The following is a 7,737-nucleotide window of genomic DNA, read 5'->3' as shown; positions in this document are numbered from 1 at the left end:
TTGCTCAGGCTGGCTTCAAACCATGATCCTCAGTTCTCAGCCTCCTGGGTAGTAGCTAGGATTATAGGTGTGAGCCACTGGAGCTTGGCTAAAATAGGGTTTTGATAACATTTTATCAAACCTAGCTTCAGACTTTAGTCCTCCTATCTCTACCTGCTTAGTCTCTGGGATTTCAAGTGTGAACCACCACTCCTTGTTCAGTTGCTAGGATTTGAACTCAGATCTTTGTTGTCCAAAAAAGAAAAACACCTTCTGTCAGTAACCATAAGCAGTAAGGTTTGCTCCACTCCTGACAGCAGTGCTAGGGCTTGAATTTAGGGCTTGGGTGCTGTCTCTGAGCTCACTTTGCTCTGGGCTAGCACTCTACCACTTGAGCTACAACTCCACTCACTTTTGGCTTTCTTGGTGATTAATTGGAGATAAGAGTCTCCTGGACTTTCCTGCCTAGGTTGACTTTGAACCTTGATCTTCAGATCTCAGTCTCTTGAGAAGCTAGGATAATAGGTGTAAGTCACCAGCACCGGCTCGGACTTATGTTTTTCGTGGGAATCTAAGGAAGAATGTGAACCATAGAATGAAGAAGAGGTCCAGAGAGAGGAGGAAGGAAGAACAGATGACAAGTAATTCCACTGAATTCCGTTTCGGGTTGGCCCTGTGCTCTAGTATTCTTCCATATCCGAAAACCAAATGATATGCTTTTTCCTCTCTTTCTCCCAAACAGATTGACATAATATGTTGTTTTGCAAGCCTCACACTAGAGGAGTGTAAAGCCAGTGTTCCTTTGAGGCGTAGGCTGATTGGTCCAAGTACGTCTATAAACTGCATCCGCCCACACCATACCACGCCAAAGATGGTTTATAACCGCAAAAGGAACAGTCTGGAAGATTCCAGTTATCAACGCAGCTAGAAGGCAGCAACAGCAGACACAGACCACATACAATATCAACATTTTAATAACTCCAGGGATCGCTAGGTCCTATGCCCCTCCCTCCCAGAGGAGGAAATACTTAAGGGGTTGGGCCCATGCCTCCTCTCAATTGTTAGGTCAGCTCTCACCCACTCTAGCCACTTTCCTGCCTCCGCCAGGGCCCCCTCCGAGTTAAGTGGCTAATTTTAACCTGCAATCTGAAGCCCAGAGCAGGGAAATCCCATGTCACATTGTGGCTGCAGCTAAAGAAACATGACACAAGACTTCAGAGAAACAAGGCCAACCAACCAGAGGGAAGGCTTCTTTCAGACCATGGCTCTGTATTTAAAAAGGAGGGCAGATTATCCTTGGTAAAACTTCTGTTGAAGACTGCTATTTTGAACCAAATTGGTCTGGAGATAACTGGGCATTTATTGAAGACTCTACCCGGCATGGCACATGATTTTGGAGGACAGCCCTCCCAATGCTGTCTGGCTATGGCTATCAAACAACAGGTTAAGGATGGGCATAGTAGTATACACCTGTATTCATAGCACTGGGGAATATGACATACGATCTTGAGGTTGAAACTGCATAGTGAGACCCTGTTTCTAAAACAACTACAAACCCAATCAAACAAAACCAACTTTAACAGGTCAAGTACTAGACCCTCATAGGGGATCTTGTAAAATACCCTAAACATGTGCTAAATTATTCTCAGGTTTGGGGATTTATGTGTATGCACTAAAATAATCTTAATATCCATGGATTCCATATCTGTAGATTTAGCCAACTGAAGAGGGAAAATATACTAAAAAAATAAAGATAAAAAATTGAGTTAGGTGCCAGAGGCTCACTCCTGTAATCCTACTCAAGAAGCTGAGATCTCAGGATCATTGTTCACAGCCAGACAAGCCAGGAAAGCCTGTGAAACACTTATTTCCAATTAGCTTGCAAAAATCTAGAAGTGGAACTGTGGCTCAAATGATAGAGCATCAGCCAACCTTAAGAGAAATAGCTTAAGGGACAGCAGCACTCAAGGCTCTGAGTTCAAGCCCCAGTAACAGCATTAAATAAAAATGTGTACTAAATATATACAGATTTTTCTCCTGTCATTATTTTAGGCAACACAGTATTACAGTAATGAAGTAACCTAGAGATGAATCAGAACACATAGGAACCTGTGGTTAAGGTCTAGGCAAATACTAAGCCATTATACATGAGGGATTTGGGGATGTCGTTTTTGGTAATGCCACTGGGTCCTCAACATAGATCCTGTGGATATCAAGGAGGAGTGAGTAATTTTATTTTGTTTCTTTTTTTGCAGTCTGGGTCTTTTGCTTTATCCACAACTTCAGCCACACCTCTAGTCCCTTTTGCTTTATTATTCAGGTAAAATCTCAAACTTGTACCTAGGCTGGCCTGCATAGCTGGGATTACATATGTGTGCTACATATGCTGTTTGTGATAGGGTCTTGCCAACATTTTTTTTTTTTTTGCCATAGCTGGTCTTGAACCACCATCCTCTCAAATTTTGCCTCTAGTAACCAACATTTCAGACAGGAGCAATCATGCCCTAAGGGCTTTTATTTTATTGATGGGGGGGAGAAAGTCTGTTGAGTTGTCTGTATGTGGCCACACAGGACTCAAGCCAAGGCAGCCTGACTCTGGAGGTCATGCTCCCCACAAGAGCACAGCCCACTGGGAAGAAGGATCTAGAAGCTTTCCTAGAGGAAGTGTATTTTGACCAAGGCTCTTAGCACTTCCGGGGGGTATGTGGAGGTAGGAAGGCCTGTTTGGTCACCTGTGCTGTTTTGAATGATCGTGTGTTTCTTGGGGCTCCCATGTGACCCTGGTGAGTCCGAGCGGATCACCTGCTGCTGCTGCGATGCCCTTCCACACAGCGAGGGCCCTCTCAGTGGCGGCTGGGGGCTCCCCGAAGCCCTCCTTCTGAGATCCTAAGGCTGCAGCCGGAGTCCCAGACCTGGGTCAGGGAGGAGGACAGGCCCCAGCTGCAGGGATCCCACGCGTGCCTGCCTAGGTCAGGGTTCGGGAGGGGATAGAGGGAGCCCCCTCGCCCTCCCCAGGGTTTCTCCCGGACCCCGTTTTCCCTGAGTGCTTAACCTTGGCCTTCTTGACCAGGCAGTAGCGTTGGTGGCGCCCCCTTCTGGCCGCTCGCAGAGTCGCCCCTGGGCTCACAGGCTTGTCAATCAGAGCCTCCACCTGCGGACAGATCGCGACCGGCCCCAGGCCCCGCCCCTTCCTGACAAACCCCGCCCCTTCCTGTCCAGCCCCGCCCCTTCCTGTCCAGCCCCGCCCCTTACCGCATCTCGCCGCGCCCAGCCCCGCCCGCCCTCCCTGCTTTGATCCCGCCTCTTTCCGCCCCCCCTCCCCGCTCCCACCCCCACCCCCGCCCCCAGTTCCCTCGTCCAGCTGCGCCAGCTGCCGCCGGACAAGTCCGGAGCTGCATTTCCCTTTCTCTCGGTGCGGTCTGAGAGTCGGCTCCTAGTGGTCAGTAGGTGGGGTGTCTCTTCCCCGGGCTCTGAGTCTGCAGTCACCACCTCTCTGCGCTCTTTGGGGCAAGTAACTTTACTTTCTTTCGTCATTGGGGTCCTCGTCTGTCAAGTGGTTATTTTGCAGGCGTGTGATGGAGATGAGCCGTGCGTGGGACTCGGTGGCTCAGTCCACGCTGGGTCGCTATCCCCAGCATCATCTTCGTCGTTATCTCAGAAATGTGAGCAACTCAGGTGCTATGGGCTGAATGGTGTGACTTGTGGTGTTTGGGCGAGGGGGGGGGGGCTTGTGAAGGTCGTGAGGTCAGTTCCTCATGATGAAGTTAGTACTCGAAAAGAGGAGCTGCAAGCTGATTTCAGCACTACTTCAATGTGGTCAGGAGCCCTGCAAATTATACACTGTACTGGAGCTGATAAACAGTAAAACCAACCAACCAACCAAGTGCGTTAGGAAAAGAGCCTGACAGTGGTACTGTGATGGACATGAGGCTGCCATCTGGCAGCTGTAACTTTCCTCCTGGGTCAATGAGGAAGTGGAGAAGGCTGTGGGAGTAGAAGAACCGTCAGTGACAGAAATTAATAGCAGCTAGGATGTGCTAAGCTGGACCCAGGAGTACAGCTTCCAGACTGTAATACTAAGCAGATGGAAAAGTTAGGGCCTTATTAATACATGCATATTCCAAACGCATATGCCTTAAAGTGTTGACCTCAAAAAGTGATCTGCATATCGGGCACATGGGGAAGACTAGAATCTCATGGATCCCTGAGTAGAATGCTGATGCTAAGTTAGGCTCTCATGCTTGACAGCCTCTCACTGACCATGATCCTTAGTCTCCTGGCAGAGTGAAGATGAAGTGACTGGCAGTGTGTCATGAACGAGTGGTAGAGATCTGCTGCAGAATGCCAGTTTAGAACCACAGAAAGCAATCTGTTTCTAGAAAACGCCTTCCTTTCAAATAATTTTGTTTTTGGAGAAATGAAAGGCCTAAGGCAAAAGGTTTTATTTAGTTCATTCATCTACACAGGTGTGAAATGGGGCTGGGAGAAAACAAAGTAGGTAAAATCTGACCCACTGCCTGCTGAGTTTTTGAGCTTGGAAACTGAGTTGAGCCAGGCAGATGACTGGGGCCTTGGCCTAGCCTCATCTAAAAGGCCTCACCTTCAAGAAACACCACTGCTCCCCCTTGAGTCTAGTTTCTAGGTAAGACTGGAGAGAAATGTATCTAACATTAATTTCCTGTATATTTTATTTTCCCACCTCCCTCTTTGCATGCCTCTAGGGCAGATATTCCTCACACTGGAGACCAACCTTGCAGAGGCCTGCTCAGGAAGAGCTGTTTGCCAGAGGTGAGGCCTTTGGGAAAGTGGAGTCAACCAGACACCTCACCCTGGGGTCCCTTCTGTTCACGGTCACCACAGTGCACTTGCCTCAAAGGGAGCTTTTTTTGGGGGGGGGGGAGGGGTCACGTCATGGGGCTTAAACTCAGGGCCTGGGAGCTGTCCCTGAGCTCTTTTCACTCAAGACTAGTGGAGATGAGTCTCATGGACTTTCCTGCCTAGGCTGGCCTCAAAATGTGATCCTCAGATCCTCCTGACTAGTTAAGATTGTGAGCTATCAGCACCAGGCTAAAGAGCTTTTTTGAAGGGGGCCTTTCTAGTCACCGGATGGGCCTATGTTGGAGTCCTGTATACAGATGAGCTCCCATCTTGCAATAGGGCGGCCAATGCCCGCCAGACACATACACAAAGTTCTGATGGCTCTTGGGTTGTGCCCTTCCTGAACTTTGGTTATATAAACCAAAACAGGAAATTTTCATTAAGGGTAGGGAAACGAAGGTATTACACTGTCTGGGACATTTCAAGCCATCTTCGAGGTATAGGCATCAGGTTCAGGTTTAAAGAATTTCAGAATCACAATGCAGGTCACAGGTGTGTTTTGGTGGAGCACAGTTCAGTCTTGTTTTGGGAAGGGCTCTGGAGAAGTTATAACTGTCAGCGCTGGTAAGGATAACCAAGTCATTGTTGCCTGGCGGGTGTTCTTCTGTCCTCAAGAAGTTTGGCTCTCCCTCCCTTCCCCCAAACTGGGAAGTTTCTTCCACTCCTCCCAGTAAGCATGTTATGGAGAAGTACTCTCCTCAAAAAAGGAAATTTTCTTTTTTTTTTTTTGGCCAGTCCTGGGCCTTGGACTCAGGGCCTGAGCACCATCCCTGGCTTCTTCCCGCTCAAGGTTAGCATTCTGCCACCTGAGCCACAGCGCCCCTTCTGGCCGTTTTCCATATATGTAGTGCTGGGGAATCGAACCGAGAACCTCATGTGTAGGAGGCAAGCACTCTTGCCACTAGGCCATATTCCCAGCCCAAAAAAGGAAATTTTCTGCATGACTGGATTTCCATTAGTTGCCCCCCCCAGCCCATATAACTGTTTCCAAAAACTTGTGTATTATTTTCACCATGACCCATCCCCCCAACAAATGAGTTCAAATACTTCACACAGCATACTGAAGAATTCATTTGGATAATACAAATTTATTTTATAAATCAAATATACATTTCCAAATTTATTTTCTATATATATCCAAAATTTTAGAAATTAAATTTATTTACAATTTTAGTGCGATTTTTACAACTGGGTGGCATTTACAGTTGAAATGGAATTGTTCTTGGCAGTAGTTTTTCATACTTGACTGTCACACAAAACTAAGTATTTTTATTTTAGATAAAATATTCACTCAGAGTAATAAAACATAATGGGATACTTGCTTAATAAAAGGGTTAAGAAATGATTTGGGTTATAATCAAAGGAATGTAACTACAGATTTGTAGAAAGGCACTTTCCATGTACAATTCCAATAAAAGGCTATTCTCCAAAATTTCACAGATCTAAACTAAACAATAAGTTACTTCTGGTTAACATTTTTTGCTTTAAGTCCTTAAAAGCCTCCATAAATCCGATCACCTTGAATGTTGAGGTTAGTAGCTTATGAGGCAAGGGTTCTAAGCAGTCTAAAGGTATGTTCAGAAGGATGCAGTGTCATGGCCAACAGCTCACAAGAGAGATGACACTCTCATCACAGGAAGTGGGTGGGAAGAAGGCACTAGAAAATCCCTGTGCAGCTGCAGGGAGAAGGCCGTGGAGGAGGGGCCAAGACATGTCTGCTGGGACTCTCACTCTTGTTTTCCAAGTGTTCAGTGGCAGACTCCAGCAAGACTTCTGGTTTGGGTTAAGGCTTTTGTGAACTTATGACTTCCCAATTGATATATATACTTGGAGTGTGTGTGTATGTGCGTGTGTGTGAAACACAGGTATTTTTAGTTTTGTCCCCAATTCAGCCAGAAAATCAGCTGAGATAATAAAACCGATAAAGAAATCAAAGCTGTTTCCAAAACAAAAGAAAAACAACCCCAGACATAGAACTGTATATGCAAGTGCTCTTGTTTTTAGTAGAGTGGAAAGGAGTGAAATTGGCTTTTAGGCTCCTGAAGAATGGTAAAGGGCATGAGGGGAAGCTCAGCAGGGGAACCTCTAGAAAGGGGTTAGTGCAAGGAAAGGAAACCCAGGTTCTGTCAGTTTTCAGTGGTTTTAGGAACTTGGGTGTTTCACCCACCCAGGCTGGGGGGGGGGGGTAATGATTAAATCTAGCTATGGTCATCTGCCCTCATCTCCTAGATTTAGGTTGCTACCTGGAAGTGCTGCCAGGCATCTCCCACCTTGTGCTTTCACCACCTCATTTCCTAAGGTGATCTGAGTTCTAACCAGCACAGGGAGTTTCCATAGACACAAGTATCCAGTTATCACATGCTGCTCATGGTCTCAGTCAACTGTGGGAAGGGTGCATTTATGCTTTTCACATACAACACATTTGACTAAATGAAGAGATTACAGCCTGTAACTCCTAATCTCTCAATATACTTGCCTCACTCAACCTGACAGTTCATTGTTTCTAAAGTGGGGGTGGGGGGGGGGAAGAAAGAAGGGGAGGGGGAGGGGAGGAGGCTGTTTTGTACTGCAAAATCAAGAAACCAAATGAAGTGATTAGATGCTGATGTCACTGTCATCAAGAACGCTGCTGGGAATGCACTCAGCAGATGCAAGCAAGTCCCTCAGCTGTGTTATTTTAAAACATCTGGTCAAGAAGTAAGGACACGGGCTGGGGATATGGCCTAGTGGCAAGAGTGCCTGCCTCATATACATGAGGCCCTGGGTTCGATTCCCCAGCACCACATATACAGAAAATGGCCAGAAGTGGCACTGTGGCTCAAGTGGCAGAGTGCTAGCCTTGAGCAAAAAGAAGCCAGGGACAGTGCTCAGGCCCTGAGT

Source organism: Perognathus longimembris, chromosome 6 (genome assembly GCF_023159225.1).
Source record: "Perognathus longimembris pacificus isolate PPM17 chromosome 6, ASM2315922v1, whole genome shotgun sequence".
Taxonomy (NCBI): domain Eukaryota; kingdom Metazoa; phylum Chordata; class Mammalia; order Rodentia; family Heteromyidae; genus Perognathus; species Perognathus longimembris.
Note: the sequence above shows the minus strand (reverse complement) of the source record.